General features: G+C 40.5%; 1 protein-coding gene across 1 annotated transcript in view; it reads left to right on the plus strand.

Moving 5' to 3' along the window:
* Positions 1 to 80: 80 nt before the first annotated feature.
* The window catches only part of WASF2 (WASP family member 2), a 74,988-nt gene continuing 60,518 nt past the window's right edge, over positions 81 to 14,550 (plus strand). Inside the window, exon 1 of the mRNA XM_077775938.1 lies at positions 81 to 213. The gene's annotated coding sequence lies outside the window, so the exon portion shown is untranslated. The remainder of the gene's footprint in view (positions 214 to 14,550) is intronic.

A 14,550-nucleotide genomic window follows, 5' to 3' on the forward strand; every position in this document is an offset into this window, starting at 1 on the left:
CAGAGGGAGTAGGTGGCTCGCCTCTTGCCGCGGACCGGCAGTGGCCGGGCGAGCGGTCAGCGTGGGGTAGCGTCTTACTCTTCAGTCCCCTCCCCAGGGAGGAGGTGTCCTGGAAATCCCCTCGGAGCCTTGGAGGGGTCCGCGAATCCGTGAGGCTGCGAAAGTGCCCCCAGCCTGACCTGGCGCTGCCACCAACTCGCTGTGTCACCTTGGGCAAGTCACTTCCTTCTCTGGGCCTCAGTTTACCTATTTGTGAAACGAAGGCTGTGCAGGCAGTTGTACATGAGTTGGATCTCAGATGTTGGCTGATTGTCGTGGGCAAGTTCTTTCCCAGGCGGGGCTTCAGTTTCCGTCTTTGGGCGATGAAAGAATTGAGGTGCTCTTGGAGACGCTTGGCCCAAGTTGAAGGGGGAACTGTGTGCATGTGCGTGTGTTTGTGTGTACAAGGTGGTTCTGTAAGGTACGGAGGACAGTTGGCTAACGGGGCTCTTCCACGAAGTCCCTGGATGGACCCCGCGCTATGATAAGGTGGGGTCCGGGGTTATCTTGGTCCTCTCCAGGATCTTAGAACCTCTGAGATGGTGAAATTTTACACACTGATGCTTATCAGAGGAGAGGAAGGCATCCTTGGAGCCTCTTGGGGCAATGATTGAAATTTAGGCCCAGAAGAATTCGGGGGTGTTAGGAGTAGGATGGAGATCGTGAATGGCGCCCCTACTATGTGTCAGCCCTTGTTCAGGCTTATGTTATTTAATTTTTACAGCCACTGTTGAGCATTTACACATACAGAAACTAAGTTTCAGAGGAATTAAGTAACTTGTCCAAGGTCACGCAGTAAGGTATCAACCAGCAGGTGTTGGAGAATCCCTGGGCAAGGGGGAAGTCATTGTCCACTTAAAATTAAGTTTGCTTTGTCACAAATAGAGGGAGGGGTCTGGTCCCAGACAACTTCAATTGACTTCTGGCTTGGAGACAGGCTGGGTCTTGATCCCTGGACGGCTAATCCATGCCCTTTCTGCAGTCTGTGAGTTGGAAAAGACCATTTCTAAATTGTAAATTGTAAAAGTCATTTTGAAGTGCCTCAGAACTAAAGAACTCAGTTTGAATGCTGACTGAGTGGCCTGTAGAAGTTCACCAACAGTTGGTGTATAGACTTGAATCTTGGTTCAGAGGTGTGCCACCCTGGTAACTTTTTCTCCTCCTCAGCTAAGAAGGCAGCATTTTCTTGGGATAAGAGAAATTTCCCGTTTGTTCACATTTCCTTGGATTCTTGAGACGGAAGTTTCAGTAGCCCGCCTCTCATGAAACATAATGTTCCTTCCTTTCTTTGTGTTCTCTGTTATCTGACTTCTAGATGAGTGAAGATTGTGGACCTGGAATGAGAGACTAGTAGTTGGATACTATAAATTCTAGCCCTTCATTTTCCCAAGCTTCAGCTTTTGGTTAATCAAAATGGTAGGACCGGCAGTGTGTATTGTTCTCATATGTCAATGGTAGGGAAGAAAATTGGAAGAGGAAGTTGCTGAGAAAGAGGGCGTTTCTTAGCAGTGGAGCCAATATGTATTTCTTTGTTTGAAATTCTAAAACCAGAAAAGCAGCAACTGAAGGGGGAAGGAAGGAAAGAACTGTGAAACTCTTCTTCCAGTTCAAATATCCTTAAGAGCTGTCCCTGCCCAAGGAGCTGCTTTCACAGAAAAAGTCAATTGTCGTTTGTTCAAAGTTGATAAATCGTATTCTAGAATGACATAATTTTAAATCTGAAACCCTCTGAGATAAATTTCTCAGAACATTTTACCGAGTGCATTATTTATCAGGGGATGATTCTTTTACTCAACTTAATTACTAATTGCAGTCTTTTGGTCTGTCTAAACTGTGATGTAAATTAGTGAATTTCACCCTAAGAAGAATTGAACTAAATACTGAATGGTGTAAATATCACCACCACTTGAGAAAACACATAATGGCGTGTTCAAGTTTTGACATTTGTTAAAGTATTTTTAATGCTTTGTGTTACGGGATTATGTATGTGTGAATAGATGTTAAGGCAGTGAATTTATTGTATGTAAAGATCTACCTTCATTTTTTGTATTAGTTATATTTTCTGTATAAGACTCAGTCCTAAATTAGCATATCAGTCCATAGTACCTTGGGGTCAAAAAAATTTCCTGGGGGCGCCTGGTGCCTCAGTTGGCTAGGTGTCCGGCAAGGAGTCCTACTCGATTTTGGCTCAGGTCATGATCTCACTGCACGGGGCTCTGTGCTGACAGTGAAGAGTCTGCTTGGGATTCTCTCTCCCTCTTTCTCTGTCTCTTTCCTGCTCGCATGTTCTTGTGCTCTCTCAAATAAATAAACTTAAAAAAATTCTTGGGGCCAGATTTTTTTTTGAATTTAGAATTTTGGGGATCTTAGAAAAGGAATATGGTACATGTACTGTGTGTTATGTAACATCCCAGAGAGGCCTGGGGCAGTACCTTGTAATCAAACACACTACCATTTCTGTAGTAAAATGTCAGAACATTCACACCAACTGGTATAAATAAATAGTATAAATAGCCTCATGTCATTTTTATGTCAGGTTTTGCCACCAAATGAATAATGAAAAAACTTGTTTAGATTTTGGAATTGAAGTTAAGGGATTGTGGACCTGTATGGATAAAATTTATACGATGACAAGGACAATTACAAGGAAAAATATTGTAAGCCAAACTAATTTCAAAGCCATGGGTCCTAAAAGGAGTAGTACACAGAAGACATTTTTTGTCCATGTGCTTTTTTCATGTAATATTCTTATTCTAATTAATACATACTAATGTACATTTCCTCCTAAGTACTAACATTTATCTTAATACCCTCATTGATCCCTGTTTGAGATGTTTGAATGACACCTAACCCTTTTTTTTTTTTTTTTTTTTTTGAGAGAGAGAATCTTAAGGAGGCTCTTTGCCCAGTTTGGAGCCTGATGTTGGGTTTGATCTCACAGCTCTGAGATCATGACCTGAGCCTAAACTGAATCCAATGCTTAACTGACTGGGCCACCCAGGCACCCCATTTAAAAGAGTAATTTATGGGGTGTTGTGCTTATCAGTTTTTGTGTATCAGTTAAGAGAATTGTACCTTTGGGGCACCTGGGTGGCTCAATTGGTTGAGGGTCCAACCCTTGATTTCGGCTCAGGTCATGATCTCACAGTTTGGTGAGTTTGAGCCGCAGGTTGGGTTCTGCACTGACAGTGTGGAGCCAGCTTGGGATTCTCTTTCTGCCTCTCACCTGCATGTGCTTTCTCTCTCAAAATAAATAAAATTAAAAAAAAAAAAAAGAGGGAGAGAGAATTGTACCTTTTTCTGTATCATTCAGAGAAAGACTACTTAGGTGAGGATCTGTATATTCATATTTGCAGAGTTTAAAGCTCATGCTCTCTTCAGGGTAGTCTTTAGTAAGAGGTCATCACTGCTGAGTAGGAATTAGGTTAATTTTTTTAAGTAAGCTCTGCATTCAACATGGGGCTTGAATTCATGACTTTAAGATCAAGAGTCACCTACTCTACTGACAGAAAAATTTTTATTCTTTCAGGAGCCTGGCTGCCTGGGAGAGAGCATGTGACTCTTGATCTTGGGGGTGTGAGTTCAAGCCCCACTTTGGGAGTAGAGTTTATCCAGCAGTATTTTATTTTTTTATTTTTTTATTTTTAAAGCTTCCATAATATGAACATCTTGGTAAGGAGTTTACTAAAATATATTTTTAATTTAGAATATGTTTATTTTAAGCATGTGCTATATGAGAAATTTGAATTTACCAGCCTTATGATTTTGGATCATTTCTTTAAATGGCCAAGGACCTCTAGGAGAAAATTATAAAAACTCTGTTCCTTATTCTTTTTGGACACTTCAGCTGTAGAGTGAGGTGTTTGGTGTTGTTGGAGGTTCAAGCATTATTTCTTCTCTTTAAAAGAAGCTCCATGGGGTGCCTGGGTGGCTCAGTTGGCTTAGCCTCCTACTCTTGATCTCAGCTCAGGTCTTGATCTCAGGGTCATGAGTTTGGGCTGTGTGCTGGGCATGAAGCCTACTTAAAAAATTTGAGAGATTCTGGCCATCAGGATATCCCGTAGCCTAGGCTTTTTTTGTGGTCCTCATTCATCTTTCTATTTGGGGTCTCTCCATAGTTCCTGAAAATGGTACGTTCACTGGGAGGTTGAAGGGGTGCAGAACAACGTATCAGGAATTGCAGGTAGATTTGGGTGTATGAGTGGAACTAGGCAATAGGAGCAGTTCTTGTCCCGACTACCCCAGGTTCTTCTATTTCATAAGTGCTGCTAGTATTGTAAAAGGATTCCAATTGGTGGACTAATATCCTATTTCACGTTACTCTGTTGTGATTGTGGATAAGCTCTTCAAGACAGGAACTGTGTCTTGTACTTCTTTTGTATTCCTTTAGTGCATCAAACATGTTTTGTATTAGAACTTAGCATTAAAGCATATTCATATCTGGGTTGGGAGCTCTGGTGTCAAAACACAACCACGGTTGAGAACCATTGACTTCAGCCATTGTAGGTGCTCAGTAAATCTATATTGGTTACTTTGCTGGGGTTCCTGGCGTGCAGGACCCAGATTTTTTCCATAAAGTAAAATAGCTTTCCGAGAAACTGACACAGTTGGCAGATCTCCACCCATAGTCAGTTCGTTGCTAGTTACTCTGCCACATCACCACCCTGATTTTGTGACTTAGGCAGGATGGGATACAGGCAGCTGAAAGTTTTATTTCTTGGGTAGTGGCTTTACTGAGTAAGATTGATTATGGTGACAGTTGCTAAATTGAGGATAGGTAGAAAATGCAACAGTTGTTTGGGATTTGGGTGAGGGAGGTGGGCTGCTGGGCACCAGTGATGCCAAGGGAAAAAATGAAAGGTTATAATTTGACTGAGTCTCCAATACATAACACAATGTATGGAACACAGTTGGTGTTCTACAGCTTTTTGTTGACTGAAGAAATGGATGGCTCTTTGTTTGGAAAGAGGCTTATAAGCTGTGAAATAAGATACTTCCTACTCTTCCTTCTGAACTGAGCTAAGATGTCATCTCTTCCATGAAGCCTTCCCGGGAAAAATTGGGTGACTCCTTTGTATGTTTTCTCCTTTGTTAAAACATTTATCAGGTTGTCAAATCTGACATAAGACAAATTACAAAACTCTTCTCCCAGCCTGATCATGAGCTCCTTAAGAACAGGACTGAATTTTTAAAAAATGTTTGTTTGAGAGAAAGAGAGAGAATGAATGAGTGAGGGAGGGTCAAAGAGAGGGTGACAGAATCTGAAGCAGGCTCCAGGCTCTGAGCTGTCAGCACAGAGCCTGATGCAGGGCTTGAACCCGTGAACCATGAGATCATGACCTGAGCTGAAGTCAGACACATAACTGACTGAGCCATCCAGGCACCCCTGAATTGTTCGTTTTTGTTATGACTGGTGCCCAGCACGTAGTAAAGGCTTGGTAGATGCTAATAATGCTTAAGTCATGGCCTCTTCTATTTTATTCTTGTAGGCTTCACTTTCTTCCAATTCAGAGTCTTTTCAGTTCAGATCAGCAAACACTTTTTGAGTGTCTTCTGAGAGGTAGGTCTTTCTTAGGCCTTGGGGTAGGGTTTCTCACCCATGGGTCCTGTTGGCTTTTTGGGCTGCTTAATTCTGTCATTTTGGAGAGGGCTGTCTTGTGCCTTGTGGGATGTTTAGTAGCATCCCTGGTGTTTACTCACTGCCCTTTAGCAACCTCTTCTCACTAGCTCTGACAACCAAAAATGTCTCCAGATATTGTGAAATGTCTCCTGAGGGGCACAGTTGCCCCCTGTTGAGAACTACTATATCAAGGGTAGAAGTGGTGGAATCATAGAGGAAAGTAAACATAGATGTTCTTAGGTGTACACTCTCCTTCTATTCATTCTTTCTAGTTATATAGTCTCTTGTCTATGACTTTTGTATAAGTACCGTGTGCTAACTGATTGCGCCACTGGGGCTCCATGTCTGTGACTTTTGGATAAGAAAGAAAAATGAGGGAAACCGGGAGGTGACAGTCTTAAAATAGCCTCATTTTTTTCCTGTTCAAATTTTATTTTATTTGGTATAAATATATTAGAGTAGTACAGATAGCTGAATTATTTATGCAGACCTATGTAAGTTTAGTTTCTACCACCGATAAGACGGAGTAAAGAACTACTAGAATATTACTACCTTGCATAAGACTTTCTCAGAAAAGCTCATAGCTGAAAAGTTTAATACCTAAAGAAAAATCAGCATTGGTTTTATAGAGAACTTGCCAGGACTTGTTAGGATTCTTCTTGATAATTTTTTAGTTTTATGGCTAAGTTATATCTTTTGATGTCCCTGCATAGTTACTTTATAACGCCAAAAAACATGTTTAACTAATGGATGTGTTTTTCTTTTTTCTTTTTAAAGTCTTTTTTAACGTTTTATTTATTTCTGAAAGAGAGAGAGAGAGAGAGAGCGTAAGAAGGGGAGGGTCAGAGAGAGAAGGAGACACAGAATCCGAAACAGTCTCCAGGCTCTGAGCTAGCTGTCAGCACAGAGCCCAATGTGGGCCTCGAACCCACGAACTGTGAGATCATGACCTGAGCCGAAGTCGGCTGCCTGACTGACTGAGCCACCCAGGCGCCCCATGGACATGTTTTTCTAAGCTCAATTGTTTTTTTTGTTTTTTTGTTTTGTGATATTTGGTCAAGGCAAGGGTTCTTGGTGCCTGGGGGCATTCATAAAGTGATTACAAGTTAGTAGTAACATTTGTGGAGACTTCACTCTTCTTTGGCTAACCCTCTACAATATAACATTATAATCATTCATGTCTTAGTCACCATTAAAGTGATGTTGAATGAGTGTTTTTTCCTGTTCCATTTGAAGTTGTGAATGGTACTCTGGAGAATTCAAATGTATAGTTATGAATGGTATCTCAGAATAGTTACCATTTATGCAAATGAAACACACTTCTTAACTTAGAAACCAAACAGAATTGAATTAGGAAAGAGAAGAATAGAAACAAGAATTGTTGAATGCTCGCAGAGGAAATAATGTTCAGATATAGAAATATCTCAGAAAAAATTTGCTCTTTATGATTACACACTAATAAAGAAAAATAGTTTGAAATTGATGGGAGAGGCTATTAAACTTAGCCTGTGCTATTACTTTTCAGGCTGCTTTTCTTTTCTGGTAAAATATGGGAGTCTGAGGCATACTCTCTTAGTTGTAAGATTAATTCCAGTTGAACAGAAGTTAAGTTTCTTATTTTTAGAATATAGAAGCCTTTTTGAAAAGCAGTGGTTCAGCTTAGTTCCAGTTTGGGTGAATAAATATGTGTGTGTATGTATATATACACATACGTATGTACACACATAAGTATGATGTGGCTTATGGTGACACTTAAACTTTGTAATTGACAGAGTAACAAGAACAATCCTTTTACTCTCAGATATTCAAATTGAGAATTTCTCTCCTGATTATGCCATTGTTCTAGCAAGTACTTAGTCTAAAACCTTTCTCAAATCACATCTTGAGAAATTGTGTCTAACTGTGTAGAAGGAGGTCTTAGGTCACGCACATAGATGTTCCTTTCCATTCACAAATTAAGAACTCTAAGTAAATTTCCCTTTGTAGAATACTAATAGTGTCTAAAGAACAATATTCCTGATACCAAGGTCATCTGTGGAATTATAAGAAGTATAAGACCAATTTTTCCCCCTTCTTTTTTTAAAGTTTATTTATTTTGAGAGGTGGGGGGAGGGGAAGAAACAGAGGGAGAGAGAATCCCAAGCAGGCTCTGCACTGAGTGCAGAGCCCAGTGTAGGGCTTGAACTCCCTGTGAGATCATGACCTGAGCCAGAGTCAGAAGCTCAAGTCGCTGAGCTACCTAAGTGCCCCATGTCCCCTTCTTTACTTTTAAAACTTCTTCAGCATTCATTTGCAATGAATAATTTGCGAAGCACAGTGTTGCCACTTTGATATACCATTATAGTCACTTGCCCAGCACTTGAGGTAAGTTATATTATGTTTTAAAAACATTTTTTTAATGTTTTATTAATTTTTGAGACAGAGAGAGGCAGAGCATGAACAGGGATGGGGCAGAGAGAGAGAGGGGGACACAGAATCTGAAGCAGGCTCCAGGCTCTGAGCTGTCAGCACAGAGCCCTATGCGGGGCTCAAAACCACGCACCGTGAGATCATGACCTGAGCCGAAGTTGGACGCTCAACCGACTGAGCCACCCAGGCACCCCAAGTTATATTATGTTAATAGCTACATTTTACAGGTAAACAAGTTCAGAGAGGTTAAGTAACTCTCTTAAAGTCACTCTAATAAATAGCAGATTTGAGATTGAGCACTGTCTCCCTCCTTCATTGTACTCTACCCTTTATTCCCACCTGGTCTATTTGAAGTATAGTTGACACACAATGCTACATAGTTTCAGTTGTACAACATAGTGATTTGACAATTCTATGCTCACCACAAGTATAGTTTACCTTCTGTGGTTGTAACAGGGCTATTGGCAGTACATTTACTATCTTCCTTACGTTGTACCTTATCCCATGACTTATTCATTCTATAACTAGAAGCCTTACCTCCCACGTCCCTTCACCCATTTTGTCTATCCTCCCAGCCCCATATCCTTTATTTTTTAATGAGATTTTTTTTTCCATTTTTATTTTTGAGAGAGAGAGAATGCATGTGTGTGCATGCAAGTGAGGAATGGGCAGAGGGAGAGAGGAGGAGAGAGAGAATCTTACACAGGCTCCATGCTCAGAGTGGTGCCTGATGCAGGGACTCAACCCCATGACCCTGGGATCATGACCCAGGCTGAAACAAGAGTTGGATGTTCAGGGCATGTGAGTCGCTCAATTGGTTAAGCGCCCAAGTCTTGATACCGGCTCAGGTCATGCTCTCATGGTTGGTAAGATAGAGCCCCATGTTGGGATTCTCTTTCTCCCTCTCTTTCCCTCTCTGCCCTTCTTCCACTTGTGCTCGTTCTCTCTCTCAAAATAAACATTAAAAAAGTTGGACGCTCAACTGACTGAGCCACCCAGGTGCCCCTTAATGGGAGTTTTTTAATGGTACAGGTTACATACTGTGAAGTGGACAGAAATGCAAGTATATAATTAGATGAGTTTTGACAAATGTAAACACATGTATAACCAGGAGATAGAATGTTTCCATAATCACATATTCTTCTAGTCAGTCCCCACGGCCTTAGAGGCAACCACTGTTCTGATTTCTGTTCTTACAAATCAGTTTTGCCTGTTGTTGACTCATACCATGTGTACTCTTTTGTGTCTGAATTCTTCTGTTCAATATAAAGGTTCTGTTGTTTATTTTGAGGTGGGCAGAGGGAGATGGGGAGAAAGAGAGAGAGAGAATATTCCAAGCTGCACTGTCAGTGAGGAGCCCAGTGTAGGGCTTGAAATCCTGAACTGTGAGATCATGACTTGAGCCAAAGTCTGATGCTTAACTGACTGAGCCACCCAGGCGCCCCTGTTCAATATAAAGTTTTTGAGATTCATGCATTGTTGATGTGTTTATTGGTAGGAACCCAAGTCTTTTGTTGTATATCTAGAGGTCTTTCCAACAAACTACAGCTCCTACTAATTTGCTTAAACTTATTTTGCATCCTCTCCTGACTTTTTTTTTTTGCTTTAGCATTTGCATATAATTTATTACTCTTTTCTAATATCCTCAGTTTATTTGTTTTTAAAATCTCTTTGAAATTACAAAAGTAATACATGCTCACTGCAGCAAGTTACACAATCAGAAATGAATAGAGTGAAAGTTTTTCTCTGACTTATTTTTATTTCTCCCTTTTTCCAATTATGAAAAGAATGAGTGCTCTTTGTAAAAAAAAATTTAAAGGGTTGCCAAATTCAGAAGTATGAAGCACAGAATAAGACTCATCTGTGATCCTACCAGTTAGCATTTTGGCATATTTTCCTCATTCTGTGCATTTTGTTTACCATAGCTGAGACCACAGTTTAGGGATATTTAGGCTTGCTTTCTTTCATTAGGCTTGTCACACCCATGTTGGTTTCAGTGTTCATGCTTTTGGCCATCCTAAATTTAAATATCTAGCTGGCCGTGATCGCAGCTGAGTTGGCCTCGTCGGGCATCAGTTTTTAAGATTTCCTGTGCACTCCATCATTCACCTCATTCTTATATATCCAACTCCCGGCATTTCTTGCAGAGTAGGAGACAGTATAGTTCTGTGGTTGTGAGTGAAGATTCTGGAGTCAGGCCATCTGAGGTCAGTTGTAGCCTCCTTCACTTACTGGTTCTGCATGGAGTCTTAGGCAGTGACTCAGCCTCAGTTTTCTCATGTGTAAAATGGAGACCTAATTTTTCTGTAAAATGTAGAGCATATCTCAAAGGGTATTTAGAAGGATTAAATGACATCATTACTTAGTCCAGTGCTCAGTAAATGTTAACAATTGTTATAAATAAGGAAATGGTGTATATAGTTGGGTAGATCTTCTGTCTAGCCTCAAATTCTGCTTGTGGGAAAGGAACGAAAATGCCAGCTTCAAAGTTTGGGACTATGTTACCCCAAATTCATAATTTCTCTTAGAAATTTCTTAAAAATTTTTTTTAATGTTTATTTATTTTTGAGAGAGAGACAGAGTGCAAGCAGGGGAGTGGCAGAGACATGGAGACACATGTCTGAAGCAGGCTCCAAGCTCTGAGCTGTCAGCACAGAGCCCAATGTGGGGCTCGATCCCATGAACCACAAGATCTTGACCTGAGCCGAAGTCAGATGCTTAACTAATTGAGCCACCCAGGCACCCTTCTCTTAGAAATTTCTTATGGAAGGGCGCCTGGGTGGCTCAGTCAGTTAAGCGTCCGACTTCAGCTCAGGTCATGATCTCATGGTGCGTGGGTTAGAGCCCCACGCCGGGCTCTGTGCTGACAGCTCAGAGCCTGGTGCCTGCTTCAGATTCTGTGTCTCCCTCTCTCTCTGACCCTCCCCTGCTCACGCTGCCTCTCTCTCTCTCTCTCTCTCAGAAATAAATAAAACATTTTTTTAAATTTCTTATGGAAATGTACATATGCATTTATCTATACTATCTGAATTATTTTTTCTTATATCCTGTACACCCCATCTGAGTAATGAGTTTTATTACTTTATATGCTTGATTGCATAGTAAACTATTACTTTTTTATTGGTCCTAATAAAAGTAATAGCTGCTGGGTAGTAAGTGTACACATACTATGTGCCAGGCATTGTGCACATTCTTCCTCACAGCGGTCCTTCAAATTAGTTGTTATTTACAGATGGGAAAAGTGAGGTTGGAAGAAATTAATATGACCTTGGTCACACAGCTAAGCCTAGTAGTACCACTATTCAAAACCTTCCTTCTTCCCTTCTTTGCTTTTTGTTTGTTTGTTTGAGAGAGAGAGAGAGAGAATCCCATACTTTTGCACTGACACTGCAGAGCTAGATGCGGATGTTGAGCTCACAAACCATGAGATCATGACTTGAGCCACAGTCAAATGCTTAACCTACTGAGCCACCCAGGCACCCCAACTTCTGTTTTCTGATTTTAAAATATGGGCTTACAAAATAATTTAATATACTTTATTGTTTCTTTAGACTTCTAACTGCTTTATAGTTTCTAAGATTTGATGAGGCTCTGTGTTTACCATATCACACACCCCCTTTTTTTATACTAAAGTGTTTGTTGGGGTGCCTGAGTGGCTCAGTCAGTTGGATATCTGACTTCGGCTCAGGTCATGATCTCACAGTTCGTGAGTTTGAGCCCCACGTCAGGCTCTGTGCTGACAGCTTGGCACCTGAAACCAGCTTCAGATTCTGTCCCTCTCTCTCTGCCCCTCCCCTGCTTGCTCTCTCCGTGTCTCTCTCAAAAATAAACAAACATTAAAAAAAAAAACCATTTAAAAAAAAGTGTTGTTTGTCTCTCTGTCCATTTATATATTTTTAAAATTTTTTAATGTTTTATTTCTGAGAGAGAGAGAGACAGATAGCGTGAGCAGGGGAGAGTCAGAGAAAGAGGGAGACACAGAATCCGAAGCAGGCTCCAGGCTCTGAGCTAGCTGTCAGCACAGAGCCCGACGTGGGGCTTGAACCCAGGAACCATGAGATCATGACCTGAGCTGAAGTCGGACGCTTAACCGACTGAGCCACGGAGGCGCCCCTGTCCATTTATATTTTTTTAAAAAAATCTGTAAGCATACAGAAGCTCCTCTGTCCTTTGGTCTTTTTGGATACCTTTATATGCCTTCTCTATTTTACCCTTTTTGTGTGCAGTGATGACCACAACTGCACATTCTATTCTGGTACAGATACACTTTGGTTTGTACAAGGGCAGGATAATGTGTTCTGTGTTTCCAAAGCTTTCATAATAACAGCCAGCATTTTGTTGCCTTTTTGTAGCTGTGTTCAGAATAAGACCAGGGACTCTGAAACCCTTTTCTTATAACACGTAGCTTTAGAGCTCATCATTTGATAATTATAGTTTGGACTATTTTTCCATTACTGCATTACCTTATTTTTGTCTACATGGTATTATTTTCCACATTTCTCAACACACAACTTTGTACCATCATACTTCTAGCTACTACTGTAGCGTCATCTGCCAACAGGGAAGATTTCACTAAATAATTTTTTCTAGATAATTTCTGAAAATGTTACTTGAGATAGATTTCAGCATCAATCCCTGGGGGCTCCTTTGTTTATACATCTTCATCTAGAGAAGGGACTCTCTTATATCAGAACTCTCTTATTCCTGTTTCTAAATGAATTCTCTGGGGGAAAAATTAGTTTTTTTGTTTTTTGTTTTTTGTTTTTCATTTTGTACACCCAGCCTGGAGCTGGAGCTCATGACCTGAAGATCAAGAGCTGCATGCTCTGTAGACTGAGACAGCTGCTAGAGCATGCTACTCTTTTTTGTTGTTTTTGTTTTGTTTTTCAAGTAGGCTTCACACCCTGCACCCCACACGGAGCTTAAATTCGACACTGAGATCAAGAGTCAAATGCTTAAGTGACCGAGCCACCCCAGTGCCCCAGTTTTGTTTTTGTATTGGAACATGCCACTGTTGATCTTGGGGTCCTGAGTTGGAGTCCCATGTTGAGGGTAGAGTTTACTTAAAAAAATAAAAAATAAAAATCAAAATTATTGGGGTGCCTTGCTGGTTCAGTTGGTAGAGTATGCAACTCTTGATCTGGGTGTTGTGAGTTCAAGCCCCATGTTGAATGTAGAGATTACTTAAAAGAAATTAAAAAAAATTATTGGGGTGCCTGGATGGCTCAGTCGGTTGAGCTTCCCGACTCTTGATTTTGGCTCAGGTCATGATCTCACTGTTTGTGAGTCTGAGCTCCATGTGGGGCTCCATGATGACAGTGCTGAACCTGCTTGGAATTCTCTTTCTCCCTCTTGTGCACATGCGCTCTCTCTCTTAAAGTAAATAAAACTAAAAAAGTAATAAATTATCTGGCCTTAAAACTCCAGCACTTTAAATACTTGAATTAATAGTGCTTTTGTTTTATTTTTACAACAGTTTATTGAAATATTATTGACCACATATATTTAAAATGTAAAATTTTAGTAAGTTCTGACTTATGTATGTACCAGTGAAACCACCACCATAGTCAAGTAAATGAACATCTCTGTCACCCCTCAACGTTTCCTTCTGCCCCTTTGTAATTACTTCCTCCTGCCCCACTGCCTGCCCCCCACCCCCTTCATCAGCAACCACTGATCTGCTTTCTATCACTATCAATTAGTTTGTGTTGTTTATTTTTTTTTAATTTTTAAAATTCTTTAAATTTGAGAGGGAGAGAGTGTGCATGCCAAGTGGGAAGAGAGGGGCAGAGGGAGACATTTCCAAGCAGGCTCCATGCTGAGCGTGGAGCTTGACACTTGGCTCTTGAGGCCACAACCCTGGGATCATGACCTGAGCTGAAACCAAGAAATCAGGAGTCCGACACCCAACTGACTGAGCCACCCAGGCGCCCCTAGTTTGTATCTTTTAGAATGTTATATAAATAGAAATATGGACTATGTGCTCATTGGGACGTGAAAGGCTGACATCTTGCATTCAGGATGATTATTTTGCGATTCATCTATGTTGAAAGTATCAGTAGTTGCCAAGTATGATTGATTGTATGAATATACTAATTTGTTTATCCATTTACCTGTTGATGGACATTTGAATTGTTTCCATTTTGGGGCTATTAAAAATAAAGCTGCTGTAGCATTTGTGTACAAGTCTTTGTATAGACATTTCTTTTTTATTTTAAACAATGAGATATAATTTACACGCAGACAATTTACCCTAAGTTTAAAGTGTGCAGTTCAGTGGTGTTTTTTTTAAATATTTTCACAGGGTTGTAGAACCATCACCACTATTTGATTCTAGAGCATTTTAATTACCCCAAAAAAGAAACCACATACCTATTAGCAGATATTCTCCATTGCTCCCTTCTCCCCCTTCCTAGGCAACTATTAATCTACTTTCTGTCTCTGTGGATTTGCCTGTTCTGGATATTTCATCTGAATTCAGT

This window comes from Crocuta crocuta, unplaced genomic scaffold (genome assembly GCF_008692635.1).
Source record: "Crocuta crocuta isolate KB4526 unplaced genomic scaffold, BGI_CrCroc_1.0 scaffold127, whole genome shotgun sequence".
Taxonomy (NCBI): Eukaryota; Metazoa; Chordata; class Mammalia; order Carnivora; family Hyaenidae; genus Crocuta; species Crocuta crocuta.